This window comes from Zeugodacus cucurbitae, chromosome 6 (assembly GCF_028554725.1).
Source record: "Zeugodacus cucurbitae isolate PBARC_wt_2022May chromosome 6, idZeuCucr1.2, whole genome shotgun sequence".
NCBI lineage: Eukaryota > Metazoa > Arthropoda > Insecta > Diptera > Tephritidae > Zeugodacus > Zeugodacus cucurbitae.
In genome coordinates, this window is record NC_071671.1 from 51031604 (window position 1) to 51055716 (window position 24113).

Below are 24113 nucleotides of genomic sequence, written 5' to 3' on the forward strand. Positions count from 1 at the left end.
TTTTCTTTTCTAAATTACTTAATTTAGATGAACAACTTTTTTACTCTATTTTCTATTTTTAATGTGTATATTTTTTCCACTTCCGATTTTAGTTTAACACTTTCAACTGTTTACTTAATTATCCAAACACTTTTATTGACAAATTTTAAATTCTAGCTACTTTATTAGCCATAACTCTTCTTGCCATTATCGCTTCATGTCATTCATATGCAAACACGCAACACACGCAACTGTACAAGTTTCTGACTGGCTAAAACGCGATTTGATAGCGCGCAAACTGCATAAATACAATTAAGTAAATAAATATGATGTGGCTAGAAATAGTGAATTAATATTTAAATATGGATATGTGCGTGTGTGAGTGTTTGTGCGTTTGTCTGCAGTACACTTAATGACGCTTCAAGTGACCTTGTCATAGTTCAAACACCCTGCTGCTGTGAGCCACTTGCTATCTGAACCGGTCAACATTGTGTGTGTGAGTGTGTGGTGGATGAGCGAGCGTTTAAATGTCGACTTGTTGATGTTATGAAGATTGAATGTCATGGACGGAGTGGTGTTGCACTCAAATGCAAGTACTATATATATGTACATATGTGTATGTATGTATTACAGTTGGTGGTGTTGTTGGTTTACGCTTGGCAGCACGTGAATCTTTCATTTAGTTGGTTCGTTTTGTTGTTGTTGTTGTAAAGTGTGTAACAAGTTGCAGATATGTTATGAATATATACATATTCAAATTCATATATGTATATTTAAACAGTTGTGAATGAAGAACTAATATAAGCCTCTCCAACTCTGTAAAACTGACTAAATATATAGATATAAACGCATGTTATTTGCCCACTTTAGCGCGATTTTTCGTTAATCAACGCTCATACAGGTGCCCCAGCAGAGGAGGATGCTCACGCTCGAGCTCAATAAAGTAGCTCAAACCGGTGTAGATCGGTTAGCGTATGCGTTGATGAGCGTAGAAAATACAATAATTTAATGCGAGATAATTTAAATGTTTGCATTTTCGCTGCTGCGCGGGGTTCTTCATGGCAGCGTGTGAGCAAATAGTCAGCGCATACAACGGATTGTTGAGCAAATGTGCTTTGATAAAGCAGAAAATTGAGACTTTTCGAACAACACACTCATACTTATATATGTCATATATATATATATATATTGTCCGTTGTACCACGAGATAAAATGTGAGAAGACCAATTTGTAATGCAAGCATTTGCCTATATTGTGACCTCTACAGATTCGGCGCTCACAGGTTGACAGCGGTTTCGAACCGCCATCAGCCGGTGTGCTTAATTTCATTTTATCACATTGAGCGCAAATCTCTGGCACATTATAAGCACCCGCTAGGTGCATTATTAGTTAGTTTCCCGGGCATAGACCAGAAGTGGAATTTTAAATATGTTTATGGCACTTTAGGAGCTTCTTAAGAGTAATGCATACATGATGGAGGGTGTGTATAAATGAGTTATTTAATTTTGCTGACTGATTTACGAAGATTTGCGGACTGTTGGCGACTTAAAGGGGTCCGTCGGTGTGGGTTTCTTCGAAAACATTGTCAATAAAATACAAGTTGCATTAAACCAGAGTAAAGTGCGATTAAATATCGTATTAGATCCAATCAATTACCATCCGCGTCTTCAAAGATATGACAGAAGAAATGATGAAGAAGAAATGGTTTGCTACAGAACCATCCACAATCCCATTCAGACTTTCTGATTTCAAGTCTTCTGTTAGCACTTTAGATGTTGTTGTGAAGACTTACTAAGTTTTTTTTGCCTCTCTCTTCGAGTTTTTTGCTTTCTCTTCTTCCTTCATCTACGAATGTCGGGTCTAAGTAATGAGAGTGAAGTTAAAATTGCAACTGTAACCCCAAAGCTCTGAAATTTTTCTTTATACTATTTTGACATCTAATTACTCTGTCGTTTCGGGCATTTTGTATTCAATTATTACGTTGCTAAGGATTCTTATTAACACAATGTATTCTTAACTAGTGTTCAATAGTTTCTTTGAACGTTCTCACAGTTCACCCGAGTTTCCCACAAACGGTCCATTATATCTGTTTGCCGATAGTATTCATGGGTACCTGGTAATACTTTTTTGTATTTTCTCAAAGAGCTGGAATTCTATGTTATTCGTATTAAGAATTTTCTGGAACTGAAAAGGTGCTGAATGCTAAAAAGCTTTAAGAGTTTAATATGGTCCACGTGTGCGGATTTCAGTTCTTTCTAAATAATAAGGAAACAGAAGCTCCTCCTCCTTGCTCCTATAAAAAGGATGGACTCATAATGCCCAGTAGCTCTAATTATGTTACTTCAGGATATTTCAGAACTTAGATTTTGCTTAAAAGCTGATGGACATTTTCGAAATTCCGAGACTATAAGCTCCTCTATGAATCCAATCCTCGAATAAGTACGTCAATGTAGTCAAAATGTCTTTCATATGAAGTCAGTTGTAGTCCATACCAATTGCCCAACCTTTTATAACACTTTCAAATCAAACTAAGTATAACTGTAGTATTTCCGTTCGAAGAGCTTCCTGTCTGTTAGATATATTTGTAAAAAATCTCCTCTTACCAATCAATGTCAACATCACCAATTAACGCAGTGATCAAATTTTGCAAAGTTTGTTTATAAATTATTAGTATTGTATGATATGTACATGTGTATGACAGTGTTTACATCCGGTTGTAACACGCGTAACTGCTGTTTAAACTGTTGCTGTTGTAATCCATGTGAAATTTGTAATACTTCTATACATATAACTGACACTTCATACCAAACACCACATGATACATACATATGTACATAGATGTACAAATATGTCAGGCATTGAAAAACATTTGTAAAGCGATCCAGCTACTGATTTTCCCACAGGTCTCACTTGTCCACATTGTCTAGTAATAATTATATATATGAAGGAAGAAGTCCATTGTTGTATACACATATGTACATATATACTTGTTATAATAATGCGTTTTTATTGAGTCAGTTAATATTTTTTCAATTCGCAAAATAAGTCAATTAATAATTTTACAATTTTCTAATTGAGCCATTAAATAATTTACAATTTGTTAATTGAGTCAATAAATAATTTTGCAATTTACTAATTGAGTCAATTAATTTTTTTTTCTAATTGACTAAATTAAGTGGGTCTAATCAGCTGCTCAATCAAAAAACTGAACTTCATTTCATTTAAATTATAATCTTAATTGGGCAATTAAGCATTAATTAAAGACAAATAGCCTGACATAGAAAGGTTTATAAGCATTAAGTGGATTCTACAATCGCAATTTCAACACTTGATTATATGCATTATATGGCCCAAATAGGCCAAAAGCTAAGCTAAATATCCTGGCCTAGTCCATGAAGCCTTGACATTTGAAATCATTAAAAAAATTCTTGTGATAATATTGAAACAATAAGTGTCTCTAGACTATATAATATTGTGATCACTTAATTGCAGGAATTGTTGGGTTCAAATTAGCCTGGTTTGAGTTCCTCTTCGTTTTGAAGAGACATAGGCAGTAATTTAAAGAAATGGGTCCTTCTCGCTCCAAAGTAAAGACTTTGAAAGTCCAGAGCAATAGTTTTCTTTTCGATTAAGACCATCAATTCGATTTCGAGCCTTCGAAATCCAGTCTTTTTTATAATTTCCGTCCCCTCCCGGTTAAGGGCGGATGGCAACACTCAATGGTACAATTTGTGAAAGTTCGAAGTTCGAGGTTAAATGTAGATCGAAACGAAAGCTTTAAAGATCTTGAACCGGTTTTAGTAGACGTTGAATATATCAAGGACTTTTCTTCATTTATGACAAGCCACGAAAAGAAGAGTGACTGATGAGTTTTGGCAAATTAACGTAAGTCTAATATGTTTATTTACGACATTTAGGTGAGGTTCTATGTTTTTTTTTTTCTGAAGAAGGGGATATTACTTTTAGACTTCCTTTGTGAAGCTAGAAAATCTCCTATAGTTGGATCTTAATTCTCGACTAAGCGTCTTAAATTAATAAGAACTCTGCTAGGAGTTTTATTTTTATTCCCGTTAGTTCACCTCGATATCTGAAAGTGTAAGATCCAATTGATATTAGCCTTTGACATAACTCGCAATTAAAAATTTTTTCCTAAAATCGCCCATTCCAGGCAGCTGTAATTAACAGTTTACGATTTTCATTTCCCCGCCTGCATTTGCGCCCAACCACCGCTTGTAACCGATACGCTCATTATTTTGCGGTTGAAATGTGTTTAATTTCTATTAAAAACAAACGCAGCGTAACAAAGTGTTCTTAAATAGTTTAATGAGTCGACGAAAGTGCACATAAAATACTAGTAATAAGTAAATAAAGCAGAATATGGCAGAGCTCGTAATACGAAATAAGCGCAAAAAAATTCCACAGCGTTAAATGAGCTTAATGAAAGCGTTCTAGACACATCACTTATGCGTCACGCAAGCAAACAACAACAACAATGTTTGCAAAATTATAACAACAAAGTGTGTTGTAAAAAATCTCTCAACACCGAGTGCTAACTGCCCTAGGCCAGTCTGTCAAGCCGTCAGCCAAGCGCAGCCACCGCTCTCCCTCAATGTTGTTGCAGTTTGCACTCTGTGCTGTGGGCGAATGGAGCACACAAAAGTGGACGCCAACAGTGAGCGCTTACGAATTTAAGCAGCAAAATAAAAAAAGGCACAACAACAACACACATCCCCAACTATACATATTTACAAATGACATTAACATTTTGAAATTCACCACAGCAGGTTCGATTAAACGAAAATTTTGGAGAGAGTAAAGCGTAATCCCTGCCAGAGCTTAGTAAAAAACTTTTTAGGAGATATCGCACGGTGGGGGGTTTGGCAATGAATATATTTTGTTTGCTTTGTTTTGCTCTTTATTCACCATATTTGACAGCCGTAAATGACATGTGCTCGCAAGAGTTTTGATTACGAAGCTTTTCGAAAATGCGCGCGCTCTACTTCTCTTTCTCTCTCTCTCTCTCTCTAACAATTCTACATTAATTCACCACACTAGCAAAACCACTTGTTGATTTTTTCGATTAATAAAGCTACATACATATATTTCTTAGTTAATATGGTTAATACGGAACTGTTTTGAGAATGTAAACACTTGTGATACAGCTCTCAATTGATAAGTAAGAGCATAATTCGGTTTAATAGCCGCTCTACTTGAATTTGGCTTTCATAGGCGAGTTGGAACTTGCAGTGTAGTGCATTGAGAAACGATTAAGGGTAGAAATCTTAGAAGGCGGATGTGTTGAAAATTTCTCTTGAAGACAGTGAGAGTTTTGAAAGCCGGCCCAGAGCAAACGCAGGGAATCACTCGTTTTATACCGTATCTGCAGTTCGAAGGGAGCTTAAAACTTATAGGGCCAGACTGTTGTAGAATATAGACAAGGCAAGCACTTACAAGAGAGATTAATTAGCGCCTTATTAGCACCGGAAGTCATAACTTCGAAGTTTTAACAATGCCTTCTACTGAACATCCTTTCAACAATTTATAACCGGAAATCACTGGTTTCACATTTTCCATTCTTAAGCTCGTAGTTTGTACTTATTACTCAAAAACTGTGCTCTATTTGTAACTCCATAATAGTGGTTTTATAGGGTAAGGCGTTCCCTATATAAGTTTAAAGGTTCTTACTGAGGTGAAAGTCATTTGTGTCTTCTCTGGTTAGGTTAGTAAGTCCCTTAAATATTAGGTGTCCATTTGTAGAGGGAAGATAGGCCTGTTCTGCCTCGAACAAAGTAAGAAATTGCTTGTTTTGATTTGATTTGTTTGGTAATCAGTTTCTGTAGATTTGAGCTTAAAACTATTCATGTGTCGCCATATCTTCGGTTGAATTATCGAACTTTACTATACTTTTTAAATCATTTCAAATCAAAATTGTCCTTCGGAGTGTTTTGGACTCGATAAGCACCCTCTTTTGTCATTGTGAATTTATGATTATTATATTGTATGGCTTAGCGGATGCTAACTGTAGAAGTTGCCTGGAAGAGAACGCAGTGGATTCATCTCATCAATTTCTTCTGGAAAGATCAGGACAATGACTTCTCTGATCTCACTTTTTTGAACAACTACGCGAACTAGAGGATGTAGAAGTGAAAAATCTCTGAAGATTTGTAGTAGAGTCATGGCGATTTGTCGAATTTTAATACCAATTCAAGGGGTGAGATCCTGGGCTTCGCAAAGGACTGTCTCTCACCGTCTGAGTGCGTTTAACTCTTGAGAACAACCATAAAACCTGACCTAACCTATATTGTATCTGAATCAACCAGACACTAGTTCATTCAAGTCGTAGCGACCAGATGGTCACGTTTCTATCATGCTCGGATACCAGTTAAAGTGACAAATACATGATGAAGTGTATTCTGTTCCTGACGATGACATCCCGTTACATCACATTGTAATTCGCCGTACTCTAATGTGCATTGCAAAGCGAACCATTTGCTCTTCTCTGACTTTTGAACTTCGAAAGATTTGCAGAGAGTAACGCGAGCAGAGAGCGCATTTATTTAACAAGCATAGTACCGAGAGCCACTACCACCCCAACAGAGGTTTTAGTAGGCGCTATTTACTTGTATTCAGTTATATATTAACTATTAATACATATGTACAATTGTACATATGTACGTGCATTGCCACTCAGCCCTTCAGCTGTGCTGTCATGGTTACTAATGTTGTGCAGCATTATTGTTGTTGTTGTCACTGTCGTGTTATTGCCAATGCCAACGGCCAGTCGTCGTTTGCGTTCGCTTTTAAAACAACTACACTAACAACTCTCGTAATTGTTAGCTTTCCACCAGCACCACCACGCATCACTTTAGCTGCCGCCTTTTGCCTTATGCTTATCAAGGTCGCCGCTGGATGTCGCCCGTTGCATTGCGCACACGCACACACGCATACTTATGGACTTGTGTGTATTCATACATACATATTTTAGCCATTTTATGCATTTCCCCTGCTGCTTCGCGCATTTCGTAGTTGTCGTTCGCAGTATTGTTGTTGCTGTAGCCATGCAGTCCATGTAACTTGTTTATGCAAGTTCTTCTTGCTCTTGCTCTTATTCGTTCTTCTTGTGTCTTCTGCTGTCTTCCAAGCCCTCCTGCTGCATTTCTGCATTTCTATATACATATGTATTTGCTGCAATCGATCTCTCCACTTCGTCTGTGCGGAGTTCTTTCTACGCCGCTTAGCGCTGTTGTTGTTGTTGTTGTAGTTTTTATTTATAATCGTTTGAACTATTTTTAGACTTTCATTATGGCTTTGATTGCCAGTATTTTTCTTTTTTGGTTTCTGTTTCAAGTTTGGCCAGTTACACGAACGCGCCACCGAGCTCATGCGGTCGCCGGTCGCATGTGGCCAGTATAGGGTGTATGCTTGTATGTATGTAGCTTCTTCACATTCCATTTACTTCGTATGTTTTACTCGTTATTACTTTTATTTTTATTGTTGTTGTTGTTTTTGAACATTGTTTTAAAAAATTTATTGCAATAGGTAGCGCTTGGTGGGGCTTACTGGACACCGAAGTATGCCTGTATGTATGTATGTATATCCAAATGCTTGTAAGTCTATTCTTATGTTGCCTATAATCACAGCGCTTGACTTGCCGCAACTCCACTTTTCATTCAATTCGCCAGCCATCCAGTAAGCCAGCAAATTCCGCAGTGCTGCTTCGAGTTCAAGGTGAAGGCTTAACTTTCGTCGTGGTCGGAACGATCGTACTGCATGCTGCTTACTGCTTGCCGCTGTTCTATTCTGCGAAGTGCTCAGTACTTAACTATTTAACAGCGGTATGTCCGTTATAAAGCTGTTAATTACCCAGCTTAATTATGTAAAAGTGCGCTATAAAAGTGTAGTTTCTTCGCTGGTTCAGCGTAAAGTGTGAGATTTGCGAAAAGTTTTTCTCTGATTTATTTTACATTTATTCTTTTATGGCTTTTCCTACATTTTTGCCTTAAATGTTATTTTTGTGTATTTTTTCGCGCTTTCTGCTTTCTTTTCGTTTACTTTTTGTATTTCCACACACACACACACGTTTTTTTTTTGTGCTAATAAACATATTTTATTTTATTTCCGCCTATAATAGGGTCATATAAACCGGTTTAGTATCTCATAACTCGATGATTATGTGTATCATAATTATTCACGGTGTAGAAAGCGCAGTTGAAATGCGTTTACTTTTTAAGTTATGCACATTAAATTAATAGAAATTGTCAGATGTTTAAAATATTTAGATATATTTACATAATATTTATATATATACATCTATACGAGATGTGTTCAAAAAATAACGGGAATTTTCGTTTTTTTAATATTTATTAAATCGTCTACAATATGTTGTTTAAAATAGTCTCCATTCGTTATTATGCACTTATGCCAGCGCTTCTTCCAAACGTCGAAAAACTTCTTAAACTCGACTTTTCGGTTGGGATTTGGCTCTTTCAACGGAGCCACTTTTAGGTTTTTCAAATAGATGAAGATATCTGAAGAACTCTACTCTTTTAATTCAGACTATTTTAATCTAGTCTGTAGAGTTGCAGTGTGTTTACACAGTGTTCTTTATATAGTCAGGAAAGACTTTCAGAAAGACACTTTCTTCTCAAAATTTTTACAGAATCACTGGAAACCTACTTCTTCCGTTTCGGTACGTGGAAAGTAGCCGAATTCTTGGAGATACAATTCTTTTTTCCTCTATAGGTGTAGACAGTATCTAGTTTATACGTCGAAAAAACTATTACCATGCCCTCCTTTTGGATACATTCAATTTTATATCTGGAGACCATCATAACTGCTTGTCTGGATCCATCAGCATGGTCTTCATCAACTACAGTATGGTAGATAATGCAATTATCGTAAATAATTGAAATATGCATTCGACCGGGGTCTAATCTCCAGCGGTGATTGCATCATGAATCATCTTCTTCTAGAAAAGTGTGGGGAAAAGTCAAGCTCGAGCCAGTGAGTCAGATAAATGTCTATTGAACTCATTAGTTCGTTTTTTAGTGGCTATCGGACATTTCGAATTGCATTACCACAGGGCTTTACACGTCACAGACCCATCAAAAAGATTTTCTCGACCTCTTGGACTCCAGTTTAAACCATAAAGTTTTGATTCAATCAAAGTTTCAGTCGAAATTCAAAGTCCCACATAACCGGCTCACTATATGTACAATAGAGCGATGAAACTGATCCCCCTCATCACAGATACCGCTTGTACTGCACATGGAATTGTGTAAGAAAATCACACCGCTGGCTGAGCATCGCTAACGCCATTAAAATAGAAATGAATTGATTTAAGCGCAACAAGAATGCCAATGTCAGAGCATACGGGAATACATGGCGGGACACAATAACAAATTGTGTTTGTCCACCGCATCTCGACGTTCATTCGTTCGTTTGTGTCGCAAGCCGACGCTCAGCGTGCAGCATGTGAATGCACTGACGTGCTGCCCATGGGCCATGGCATTAACCGGGTGGTCGGTCGGTCGGTTGGTTGGTCGGTCGCTCGGTCAGTTGTTCGTGGTCGCATTTCGGTCTAAAAATAGCTGATTGTTTATTAGACGTGGCTAAAAATAGAGATCGCAATAAAAATGCAGTTTGGTTTAAGTGCTTGTATACTTTTCCATTTCATCGTGTTAATGTGTGTGTGCGTTCGCATTTGTGACAAATAAAACGAAATGGAATTTAACAAAATGAAAGCAACAACAACAATGATAATCATATCAACGACAAAAGGGGGTAGCGTCCAGCGTTAAATTGGAAAATAAACGAGTTTGCGAATACACAGGTACAGTGTAAGTCAGAAGTGTGTGTACTAATTCAGGTTTCATACATTCCATACGGAAGGATGAGTTTTGGAAATGTTATAGACATAACCGTCGGAGTCTCTGGACCTTAGACATGTTAAGACATTATTTTCCCATAAAAAACATTATTTGAGTATTTCTTGAATAAAATTGGAGATTTTCGGATTTTAACCAATTTTTCATAACAAGTTGATGTCCGGGTCTATTATCAGACCTTTATAAAATACGAGGGCTGCTATATATATTTCTGGCCTCATAATGAAAATAGGAATATTTATCAACGAAAATGGGTTTATTGTTTTCAAAATATTCTCCATCAAGATTTATACGCTCAAACCAATTTTCGAAGCACTTTTTTTAGCCTCTTTTTGAGCGTTTGTCAAATTGTGCGGGATCCAACGAGAACAAACCTTTTTTACGGCCAGGTGTTCATGCCATATCTGAAGGTATGTTACATGACGGTCTTGCATTATCAGTTCACGTACGGCATCGATGTTTTCTGGCACAACGGCTGTTTTTGGACGACCTTCACGGAATTCGTCTTTGAGCGAGCGTCGGCCACGATTGAATTCGTTGTACCAGTTTTTCACAGTGTTATAGGATGGTGCTTCATAGCCATACAAAGATTTTGGTTCATCGATGCACTCTTGTCGCGATAATCCACGTCGAAAGTTGTGAAAAATGATCGCACGAAAATGTTCACGAGTTAATTTCATTTTTTGGCCGAGTTGAATTTTTTAATTCCCTGTAAATAAAACAATTCACGATTAAATGACATAACGTTTTGAGTGATGTTATGCTAAAAAATGTCAAACTTTCCAATGGAAATGTCAGATTGCACCTGGCAACACTTAGTGTTGCCTAGGCCAGAAATATATATAGCAGCCCTCGTATTAAGACAATGATTTCAAACATCGGCAAGAAGAAGGCATCGAAGTTTCTATTCCCATCTCGTTCCAATGACAGTCGGGCCTTCATAACCGGACCTAACCCGTTCAAAGACAAATATTATAAACTTAACAGAATTTCCGTAAATTTTATTTCGAAAATTTTTTGTCTGCTACAACTACAACAACAACAAATCGAAGTGGTTGGATCCAATTTCCTTGGACTTTTGTTCTATTGGTTGAACCTCACATAGATCCCACCATACCAGTCCTACTATTTAGAAGATTTTTGGGTTATAAGAGTTCTCTAGCGTTAAATAATGTAAAATTAAAATATGTGGCAACCCTGTTTCTTTATTTATACATACTTTTGAAACAGACTGTATTTTGATAGATGTGGAATCAACCATAAGCGAAAAGAAGACCACATCAACAAAAACAACAACTATGTTCACTGACCAATTGCCGCGAAATAAAATGAGTACAGTGAACTGGATTAACTAGACGCAAGAACGCGCTCGCACACTGGAACACTTTAATGTTCGAGTATAAGTATAGGCATAAGTAAGTACCGGCTCTGATACCTTACTTTCGTCGTCTCGAATACCTTACTTAAAGTCCAGTTTGCCCACTATGAATTGTTTGATGATGACCGAGTTGTTGGTTGATAAGCGTTTATGTCCATTTGATACAATGTGTGCTCTTTTAAGCGGATGCTGTTGGATGGGTATGCTGGAATATTTGTCTATATTTCTGGCAATATTTGCAGTCTTCTTATATTTTTATTTGATAGTAAACAGTTACAGTCGGCATTATGACTTGTAAATTGTTTGTTTTTCACAGAAGCTTCAAGTCGGTTTTTATGTTGGTTCCTATGTGGTTTGAAAGAAATGCAATAGTTGTTGCTTGTGTAATTTGAAGCCAATATTGATTTGTTTTAGATGCGTAGATATTATCTCTGGATACCTTGATTGAAATTAAACTCGGTCACTGTCCCTTCCACCTAGAAGAAGATTTAGCAGAATTTCAAAAGATTATCCCATTAAGTGATATATTCGTCGCTCCAAAAAAATTAAAATTAAAAAAGATATGCATATTCATAGAGTTTTCTTCAGAGCTTAAGGTGGAACATATAATAGATACGATCTTGCTTGGAAATTATTATGTCTTCAATGTTGTAGAAAATGACTGCTCTGGTGTATACCACAAGGATTTTCATCGTTACAATTAATAGTTCTTTTACGTTTGTCCAACAAATGCTTCTAAAAGTTCTATATTTTTAAGTTTAAGAGATCAGAGCTTGCGAGAAATTGAATTTATTCCAAGTTTTATTTTTTACCGAATTGGGTAGTTGGATCATAGTCGATCACTTAGTGTAAATGTCATCACCTATACTCCAAACCTAAGACTAAAGACTAAAGTTCCTGATCTGGACATGGTAATGTTTATTCATATGTTTTGGGCTCATTTGAAACATATGTAGAAGGACTTGAATGTGAAAATCGTAAGAACATACGAGATATCAAGTTATATACAATATATAATAGCAGATTTATCGATTCGATTTCCGTTGCCACGGTCGGTTCGGAATAACTAGAACGTACTTGTATTTTGATTCATACTCAAAACTATAGGTCAGAACAGTAATCGATTCATAATGTGCGTAAGAAAGATTCAACGCCAATTTTTGTAAAAAATAGTTTTTGTCGATGTTAATCAACAAGTCTAAAACTCGAGTTCTTTATGTAATTTTTTTTTAATTGACTCAATTAATACTAAATAGTCGAAGAGATCGTATTTAATTGTATATCTCGTATGGTAAAAAGAGCGAGATTTATATAGGATATTACTATATATTCTTACATTTATGAAACACCCTAAAATATATTTAAGATATCTATAAGATACTATTAAGCTAATGTATTCCATAGTTTTCAAGATTTCTTTCTAATACAACTCTTATTTTTTGTCTTTTCAGGTGAGCATTATCAATAGTATTGTACCATTAATATCGAGCTTCCCTATAATGTTTGAGGGTATGTAGCAACAAATATATATTTATAAACATTTTATAAAAAGTTGCAAATATATTTATATATATCTAATGATAAAAATACAAAAAAAATATGCATGACTCTGTATATGATTTAGTGCTATGCGGGGGCGTTCGAATTCCCATTTAGTCATTGGTCACCTTCGATTAGGTTTTTTTCTGCTGAAAGTCGTTAAGGTTGTTAACACAACTTTGTTGTAAAAAAAATATAACAGAAAATAAAAAACAAAAGCAAACAAATAACAACAACAAGTGAATGTGATCGAAGTTCAATATTGAATGTTGATGTGTCAATAAGTACGTGGGGCAGTCAATTAATTATTAATGGACTAATGAATAGTGAAACAAAAACACAACAAAAAAAAATGTTAGGAATGAAAACAACAGCAAAATATGCATTAATATGTACTTAGTCGCAAATAAAATCGAAAATAAAAGTTAAATTTGGCTGCAATGAGCCGAAAAAAGCATGGCTGATGCATATCGGCTTGGCAAATGAGAACACGTTTTTCAAATTACGGGTTTTTACAGAATTGTTACACTTTTTGCACCTTAATTCTAAGGAGACGGAATGGAGAAATGAGAGCTCCATGGAGCATCTACATACATACTTCATCGCTGGAAATTTTGGGAATGTTGGAAGCTCCAAAGGATAGAGGCCCTGTTGAAGACCTATCGTTTGTACTCGAAGAAAACCTCGGGCTTATTTTTATGAATCTTTTACTTTACACATTGAATCCAGCTTAAGGTTGTCAATAGCGCCAGTGAGACATTGTTGGAATAAAGGAGGATTAAATAGATGGTACACTAAATATCAAAAGCTTTGGATAAGTTTCTACTATCTTGAAGCGGATGGAATCGCCGACATCCTGTAGAATAGTTGTGTGGTCTTTCTGTAATGAGAAAACACAAATGGAAGAGCGCGACGAGGAAATAATCTTGAAATGTCTGAAGGTGACTCCACCGTCTTCAGTTTGATATACAAATGGGATCTCTAAATTCTAGTTAGATTCCATTATCTAAGGAGTTCAAAGGTTATTATACCTCGTGATGCGTGATGTCTTTCCATTAACGTCGATTATGGTCACAGAGAGAGCTTCTCTTTCAAATTGGCTTAGTCGATATTGGCGCTCTCTTCCCATTTTAGTCAATGACTCGATGGGTCCAAGATCAAGTCCGAACGCGGCAAAATCCGAGTTAGAAGAAAACATTTTCTCTCAGATTATTTGTCTCCCGCTAGGAAATATGAAACCCCGAAGCGTACTCCTAAAAAATCTGGACTTTCAATATGTCGAAGCCCACATTTTTAGAAAATATAATTAGCCGAACCACCAATGAACGCCTAAACTCGGTCAAACAGTTGTCAGGTGTCGACTATTATTAGTACTCCAATTATTACAATCAAGATAGCACACATATTACTTGTGACCATATGAGTTTGGTGTATCTAAGTTCAAACAAATAAGATCATTAGTAAGTCTTGACGTCAGTTGTAGTCGACAATTCTATCTGTTAATGCGCTTGAATTATTTATTCTCACACATTGACGTTGAAATTAAATCATTACAAATACTGGCAAACAAACAAATAATAAGTTTTGCTGGAATTTTATGGATAACACTTACTTATGCAACAACTTCCTCCAACCGCCATTCTTCGCCTTCGCTTGTGCGCTGATGGTTAAAGTTTAATCTGATTTCTTAAACTCCAATTAGCCGCCAAGTTATCTTTTATTTCTTCCTACAAGTAGTTCGAGAACAATAGTTGACTTTGGCGAGCGCTACTGTGTGGGTGGACTGAGGATGGTTAGTTTTAGTTTTCATTATCTACTTGTTCTCCTTCCTACTCTCTCCAGCTCGCATTAATTGACAGTTGATATTCTACTAACTGCTCTCATCCACAGTTATTGGCAGTTTGTTTTTGCCATTTGGAAGTTTATAATTTTTTTTTCTCAAAGTATTTGTTAGTTTTTTTCTCGCCGCTTAGAAATGATATAATTGAGATTATATAACTTTGTTTTTTTTTTTTTAATTAACAGTTTTGTTGTTAGTTCATTAAAAAGTTAGGTAACTTCGTGGTGTTCATTAACTCTTATGTAATTTTGTGTCATAATATCCGAAGTCCAAGTTGTTGCTTACTCGTATGTCGCAATGTTGTGGAGACTTCCATTTGGAGAGTATGAAAAGAAGGAATCTGGGTCAAGATACTTGGTAGGAAGGTATGATCCATATCTGATCATTTAGATCCAAAGCTTTCAGAATTTTCATAAACGGTGAGGATATATGTGAGATTTGGAAAGAATACGGTGAACCTGATCCAGATCCAAAAAAAAAGAAAAACGACGTTCTATGAAATGAATGGGACTGAATTCGAAATTTAAAAGCTCAGATAACAATGCTTCGTACGTCTAAACGCTAGGAGCAGAGTTCTTCTAACAGCAGAAATTCTTATCGGAACCAACTATCTTAGAAGTCTTCATTATGGCTTCACCAATCATAAAACATTCCCCAAATAATTTTGAGGAATTTGCCGTTTTGACAGCCTTTGGCCGTTCCGGTTACGTAGAACCGATTGTCGTGAGAACGGCAGAACGACTGGAACCGTTTGTTTTCAGGTCTGGACTTACAGGTCGGTAGGTAGATTACAGTGAATTTTCCACTTTATAGACCCGATACCCCTCATAGTAACGTTACCTAGATACTTCCTCTTGAGTTATGATGTGAGTTGAAAGATTCTGCGAAAAATTAATGACAGTTCGTTGAGGCTAAACAAAAATTAGGTGTTGTTGGAAATTTGCTGTCTACTTGCAAGAAAGCAAAGGCGTTTAACGCTATATCACGAACTTTGCTCTCTTCCTTTTACTATTACTAAGACATTCGCTTGAGGCAATGTCTGTCCATTGCCTTGACCATGGCCAAAACGCCTCGCTGAATGATTTGTCGCTTACGGTTGAGTGAAGTGTACACGAAGGTGGCATGTAATAACCGATGATTTCTGATTAGTTTGTAGGTATACCATTACCTGTGTACATTAGGGATGTTCATATGCGAAATTATTGTTTTTTTTTTTTTAATTATATTGTCGGTAAGGTAAGTGACACAAAAAACGTTCCGTTAAAAAATTAAAATTTTAGGAATACTACAAAAAACGGTAGATTTTCTAGCTTCTGTGATATATTCAGTGTTATATGTTCGATTTAAAGTATTTTTTGTATAAATCTTAATCTCTAGTTTCAATGATCAAATTTATAGCTATAAAATATAAACCCGTACAGAAAAAATTGTACAGAAATCCCATTCGATCCCATTGTACTCACTTGGTTAAAAAAATATGAATTTTTCTCTACTCCAGCAAGTACAATGGGATCGAATGGGTTTTCTGTACCCAATTGAATGGGTTAATATTGAAAACTAATAGAGAAGTTTATATCAATATTTTCGACTAGCCAAGCACATATCAAAGCTCTCTTTTAGGTTTATAACTTACTACAAGCTCATTTCTTTACACTCATTCATCTCTACTGACAGAATATTAGGTTAAAAAAGCAAAGTTTTGGACTAAGTTATATGAAAAATCTAAAGATCGAGCTCGAGAATTTTTAAGAAATAGGGGAGATAACGGGATTGTGAGAGATTTCATAATATATTCCTGACCTCAGAGGTGTTATAAATAACCGTTGTAATGTAAGCAATTTCATATGCCAAAATTGAGTGACACCCTAATGTGCCCACATGTAAACGGAAGTACATAAGAATTTGTGTACATATTTTTGTATATAGGCAAGTATATATGTATGTATGTATATATTAATTTATGAAATATGCCCCTTTCAAATTGTTAGCAATAAATATGTCTGTACATACATACGTATATATGTACATATACAATACACTGCAGTGGCGCACAAAAGCTAAGGAAGCAAAAAACCTAGCCTCAAAAGAAAACAAAAACAAGCACACAAAGGAAAACACTTTTTGTTTTAATTTATACAAAATTATCTATGCGAAAAGGTAAAAAGTCTGTGCAACAAACAAACACTCAACGATTAGCGACTGCTGTATAAATTTTAATAAGCTTATTATATTAGCTGCGAAGAAGAAAACAAACAGAATAATGACAATAAAGCATAAATGGTGAAAAAACATAATTTACCTTTTGGCGGCGACGACAACAAGCGGCGTGTTTCCAGTACCATTGTTCGGTTTTGTTTACTATTTGCCATATTTTATCCAATTTTCATCGATACCTAGCTATGTATTCATATATACATATATGAAGAGAGTATATAAGTGTGTCTGTATATATGTAAATATATATTTGAGTGTGTGTGTACAGGTGTTCGTAGGTTAAATCGCATTTAACTGTATTATAAGTACAGCACACTTATGACACTTTTAAAAACATAAATAAAAAACAACAACAAATCGCAAAAAAAATAGCTATAAGGCGGACTAAACATTAGGTCACACATTATAGCATAATAAAATATAAAGAAGTAGAAGAATAAATTGAAATAAATAAAGTGATTTAAGACACTTTGGTGCATCACTGTTCGTTTAGTCTGATAAGCAAGGGCTAGAAAAAACAACATATCGCATTAGTTTACATAATAATATGTATTGTTGTAGTAATGTAAAATTCTCTCCTTAATCTTTGTAGGAATTCTTGGGAACTACCACAACATTCGAATTATTACTCATTTAAAACAATTTACTTTAGTGAGTAATACTTTAGTTCAACATTAATATAATTTCGAACAAAATGTGTGTGCAATTTATATTTAAATAGATATAAATTTATATATATATATATAATAATTCGATTCTTATTACTAATAGACTGAAACTATGATTTAACTCGAACAACATTCGAAGGAAATCGCATACTATATTATATCATTGTTGTTCTTGAATTCGAATTATTCTTTTTCCTAAAGCGATGAATTTTATTGAGATTATTTTCATTTGAAACCAGAAGACGTCTTCAGTTTAATTTTTAAAATAAAGCGCCTTCAACTTTACATGTTCTTTGAATTGTTCCAGGATCTACCTAAGTAGCCAAATCCAACCAGAACAAGAATAATCTTAAAATGTCAGCGAAAACACCGATCTATCACCAAACCTCCAGTCATCAAAGTTAGTTTCATAAACTTCTTCTCTATTACAATTTGTACCATCTAACTGACCATAAATGACTTATTAGCTCTATTACTATCGAACTGAAGGGCAATAGCATGCTTCTCAAAGTTGTAATCGAAGAATGGAAACAGAATGACTTCCATTTCAGTTTATATAACCAACCCAGCCAAATTTTGGTGAAACTAATTAGGACAGCGAAATTATTAAGAGCTTAGAGTAATTATGGAACTGTTTTCGGTTTCCTTTAACACACGAAAGGTGGAGCTATAGCCAGAAATATATTAAAAACGTTTTACTGTACTAAAATTTGACATTTCTTCCTTCGTTTCCGATTATTGAACATTGTAGTTTGAAACATTGTAATTGAGTGGTCGGTAAGTCGACTGTCGTCTCTTAACTGACAATATATCTGATCTGATCTAATATATTTTTGACCTCTCTTCTGTTAAATTGTTCTCCGAAATTATTGACATTTAAAGGTCATCAAAACTTTGGACTCTAGCAGTATCTTATATATTAAACAAGGTTCGACCTGAGATGAAAAGAGTTCCCGAGTGTTCTCAAATTCATTCAAATCCTCTAAAAGGGAGATATCTCGGAAGCTATTGCTAATCCCCATTGTCGAATTCTTTGATATATGGATTCTCCAGAGTATTGTGTAACAGATAAAAGTCTCTCGGATGGCTGACATTACCAGGTTTATTTCCCCTGTATTTTTTGGGGGATTTAAATTGTCGGACCTTTGCGAAGTTTGGCTTAAGGAGTAAGGTGTGTTTCAGACGCTGAAAACAAGGGTATTTTTACAATTTTTTTCATTAAAACCATTCATGATAGGAAAGATACGTATTTAAATAGTATATTGTGAAGTTTTTGTTTAAAAATTTCGAAAACTCAGCCGTCATCTCCCATGATCTAAAATTAATAAACCAAGAACATTTCGATAGTAAATAGATAAATCTTGTTAATGAACGTAGAAAAAAAGAAAATATTAAAATCTGTATTTTTGAAAAAATTTTAACAAAAAGAAAGCTCCCTTTTTCGGGCAAAATCCTTCTTTTATTAACTAAATAATGCTATTGCAAAGATGTGTGGAAAATTTGCAAAATCACATAATAACTTTTCGAGATATCGTGTCTACAGAGTTAAAAAATTGAGTTTTGAGATAAGCGCGTTTAAAGTTTTTTATTGTAACTGATGGGCGGAACTTCCAAAGAGAATATCTCTTAGAATTTAACTCGGATTAATTTGATATTTTTGGATAATATTTAAAACATACAAATTTTTTCTATCTAAGAAGACAGGAAAACTTTTCTTCCAAATTTTGAAACCCATCTAACCTGTTAAATGTTTACTCAGCGTTCAAACAAAAAAAAAAATAAACAAATGTCCTTGAATATTTGGGGGGTTAAATGGCCGGACAATTGTGTGCTCTGGCTCACTATAAAAAATATTCTTTTAAATCAAAAAAATATTTAAAACTAACTAATTTCACTTCAAAAATGTATCATCCATTCGGTCACCCTTTATTTATGAAAAATTTCCATAAATCCAATCGAATGCATATTTTCCGTAATTTTTTATACAAATTATTATAATAATAATCTTTATGTTTGTATGTATTTAAGTGCGCTAAACATCGAAGAGTTGTCAATTTAACAATAATAATTATTATTATAATTATTAGCGTTCCGCTTGGCGCTGAGAGACTCTTTAGCGATAACTTGCGCTGGTAAGTTGGCAAGCGAAACGTGCGCGCGGTCGCTGTCGCTGATGTCATCGACAACTGATTTGTGTAGTCAAAACAAAAGTGGAGAAATACACACACACACACAAAGGCTAACACAAATTATAAAACAATAAAAACAAAAATAATTAATAAGAATAATAAATAAGAAAACAAGCAAGAAGCGATCGATAATAAAAAAATTGACGTTAGAAAATCGTGACGCGTTCAAGCGATCGTACCGCGTTTACTTACCGCACAAAAGGCGCTCATTACAGTATTAATCTAATGTTCATATGTTTTTTATTATATGCGCAACTATTTTTTAATTGTTCGATACTCACCGCCATTGATTGTATAGCTGGTGTAAATGTTGTTGTTTTTATTGTTGTTGTGCTTTGTTCTCCACATTGTTAAACAAATTAATTAATTTGTCTGCTTATTCTCGTGCGAGATTCGTGTTATATCGCGTGGCGCTATCAAGTGTGGTGAATTTCAGCGCACGATCGCTCTCCCACTCACATTCGCATTCCCACTCGTTCGAAGCAGTGATGTCACTTGTTGCATGCTCGTTATTACGACATAATAACTGTTAGGTTTTTTATTATTTTTTATCGTTATTTATTGTTGTTTGTGTTTTTTCTTTACTGCTTTTACTGATATTGCCAGCCTTTTGGTGTTGGCTGCTGTGGCTCAATGTGATTTTTTCTGCCTAACTGTCGTGACTAATGTCGCGATGCTTGAAAATTCGCGTGGTCTGACTTCCACACTCGTTTCAATTGAAAGCGCGCGTTCGCAGAGTTGCTCCATATTCATGAACTTTATGAGAGCTTAATTGAGTATGCGTGAGTTTTATCAGCTACTCCACAAAGCTAATTGTATTCAAATGGGAGTAATTGGTATTCTAGAGAGGTGATTACTTTCGAAAAATTTGTTTGGGTCATGGAATGAAATTTTGAGATATTTTCACTTCTCTCAATGTCTCTGAACTCTTTTCGATTCCAGAATCTTATTCTTTTGAGATATTTTCGTATGTTAATGAGTTGGACCTGTGTTATGCGCTCTTTTCCTCTTCTTTGCACTTTTAGGAACCAGAAAATGAACGAAGTTTTTCTTACTTTGACTGTTTCTTTCAGTTTCCATAGAGCTGATATGTAACCAGGTCGCTCTCCACCTGGTCCCTCCAACGGAGTGGAGGCCTTCCCCTTTCTCGGCTTCCTCCGGCGGGTACTGCATCGAACACTTTCAGAGCTGGAGTGTTTTCGTCCATTCGGACAACATGACCTAGCCAGCGTAGCCGCTGCCTTTTTATTCGCTGAACTATTCGTCGTTGGCAATGTTCTGAGTACCATAAATCTTGCGCAAAATTTTCCTCTCGAAAACTCCTAGTGTCGTCTCATCTGATGCAGGACGGTTAAATGGTACCTGTGCTAAAATCTATATGGGATCGCATAAGTGCCATTGGTAGATCGGATTTTGACAAAGTGTGGTAAAACAAAGCCTGAAAGTTAAGAATAACTGACACGATCATTAACGACGTTGATTCGATAACACGTTGTTTTAATATTTTGGGTACATCAAAGACTTGGGAGCAGTCCAATAAATGAATTACTATAGATGGGCTTGAGTCAAAGAAGACTGATATCGGCCATATCTATTCTGTAGTGCTGAAAAAGTCTATATCCAGTGAATCTTGCAAATCCAATCCATTTCAATATATCTAGGTTAAAATTTTAAAGAATTGTCTCTCTGGTAAAAGGTTTTAATTTATGAAGAGCTTCTTTTAAGGCAATCGAGTTTGAGAATTCGGAAAGAATTAAGATTTTTTAAGGATAGAGCCACAAGGATTTAGTGGTTGTAATACTAGGACATATACACTTTTTGTCGAAAATTTTCCCAGACTTCCAGTCCCAGCTTTGCCTGGGCGGCGCAAGCGAAAAGAAATGAGGGCCTATAAGGTTCTAAAGACTCTTTCGAGACAGGAATATGAAATATATATGAAGATCTGGGTTTACCTAGTTTGAGTAATCGTTTCCTTAAATCTATAATTTAGAATTTCGTCTCTATCGCGTTTCAAACCATGGATTCATCACATTATAGTCACGAACTTATCTCTTCATTATCGTTTCCTTAACGAAAAAATAGCTCTCTAGTGTTTTTTTTGTTGCCGAATTATTATTTTTTTTATTTTTATTGTTTATGTGCAGCTCACTCACGTGATGGCTCGTCGTCACTAATTATTTTGATTTACTTATTTTTTTGAGCACAACAACTTTGCTTTTGCACTTGTTTTTGTTGTTTTTCTCAATTTAATGTCGCTCATACTGTATTTGTGAGTGCGTGTGCACCCCTTTGCCCCACACCACATTTTCGGGTAAATGACTTTGGTTGGAGCGCTCAGCATTCGATTACGAAACACTTTTTGCCGCTCAACATCATTGAGCACTCGGCGACTATGCGCTGCTGTTGTCAGCAGCTGCGACTGCTCTGATTCTGCCGCTGCATAGCAAGCGCTCGACTTCAGTCTCAGTTTCAGCTCCAGCAAAAAAACAGACGGCGCTGCTGCAGTTAATTAAATCATCGTTTGTCAACTGTTGATTGGTGTTGTGCTTAATATTCGTTTATGCTTTTTATTTTTTCACATTTTTATTTATTTTTTAGTTTTTGTGTTGTTGTTGTTGCTGTTTTTTTATTTTCGATTTGTCGTCTTGTTTGCTCATTCATTATTTAGCACGTGGTTGAGATTTTGGCATTTTGCGGCGCACATTTACATTGATTTGACTTTAATGATGAATGTTACGCATACGCGATGGCGCACCGCGTGTACAGCGAAAGCGCTTAGTGATCAGCGAAAGCACTTTACATAAATTTAAAAATAAATGATATTAACTGCAGCGCAAGCGGAGAGTGTTTTTATGTTTAAATATAAAATGTTGAAAGTTTGGTATATTTTAAATGTGAGTGAATATAAAAAACATTGAAGTTTGTGGCTTCCTGTCTGGGCGGGTTTTGCTGGCGCGTGGGTAATAATTTTTGGGAAAATTTATTAAATAATTAAGGCGAAAAATAAATGAAGTGTTGGAAAGTTACTTTGAATATGAATTTCTTGTGTAAATATAATATATAGTAATTTATAATTTTAGAACTGAAGAAAATTTAAAGTAATTTTTCGGTATTCCCTTTATTTGAGGTACTGAACCATACTTTTATACTTTCACTTTCAGCGAAAAGATATGTGCTAGTTTTTTAATGAGTTCTTCATAAATTCTGGTGGTTGAACCGCATGGAAAGATTTTTGAACTTTTTAAAAACACTGTTGAAGTTTACGAAATCGTAATCCGGACTTAAACACACCAAGTGGAAGATTCTATTAGCCTTTTGCGAGTTAAGAGGAGTCAATATCTCTCAAGATCATCGTGTTTTCAGAAGTCTCTTTATATTATTATCTAAGTATAGTAAGAATACAATCTACACTGAAAACAATCACTTTTGTGATTCTCTAGACTATAGTTTTACAAATAATATATAGACCTTCGGTTAGTATCGAATGCGACGAAGAGTGGAGTCGAATGATGTAAAAGTTTAGGCTTACACGGACCTAGTCGAGGAAATAAAATTGTCCTCATCGTCTGAATGAAAGTATGTACCTAGTGATATATATTATAGTTACTCAACAAGATGGAGGTATGGAAATGGAAGATTTTGAGTAAAAAATAATTTCAAGAATGTAAAAAACAAAAGGTGTTTTACTTGAGAAAAATGAAGGTTTTGGGGAGAAAACGATCTCAAAATATTGAGAAGTGGAAGACGGGACGGTTTTCTTGAAAAGCTTTCTTTCCGTTACCCATTATCCTTAGAGTTTTCGAGGACGCTAACACATTTTAACCCTCTATTTTCAATAATACTCCAGTAACCTTGAATATATATCGAGAATCGGCTCTTAAAATGGTTAAATTTATTCGAAGAATTCAAGCTAAACTGAATATGTCAGAGAAAATAGTGATTGAAAACAGGAATAAGATATTCGTATCAGATTGATCTTAGAGCTTCGTTTTTCTGATATTAAAGTAATCGAAACCACTAAAGATGGAACTCATTCATACAGTGATGTATCGAAATGTCAATTAACTTCTGAAACTGGGTTATTTTTCGACGTTTACCTAGCAGAAGTTGCTGCTGATAGACCAAGTCTATCAATCAGGATTTCTTACAGGTCTTGATTTTGATCTTGATCTAACAAAGATGCAATTGATAGTTTATTCATTAGAGAACACTCCGATACTGATTGTAATATCAATATACTGTTGTGATATCAACCTCTCAACCAGAGGATCTTGAGCAAGACAACAAAGAATAGTATACTGTTGTAATATCATCCTCTCAACCAGAGGGTCTTGAGCAAGATAGCACAGAAGTGCCTCTATGAAGTAGTGCTTTCAGTAGATCACGTATCCCTGTAATATCCCTGTAATACCATTTGTA

General features: G+C 35.3%; 1 protein-coding gene across 18 annotated transcripts in view; it reads left to right on the top strand.

Moving 5' to 3' along the window:
- The window catches only part of LOC105214484 (myocyte-specific enhancer factor 2), a 224023-nt gene that overhangs the window by 8720 nt on the left and 191190 nt on the right, over positions 1-24113 (top strand). The gene's annotated exons all lie outside the window — the stretch shown is intronic.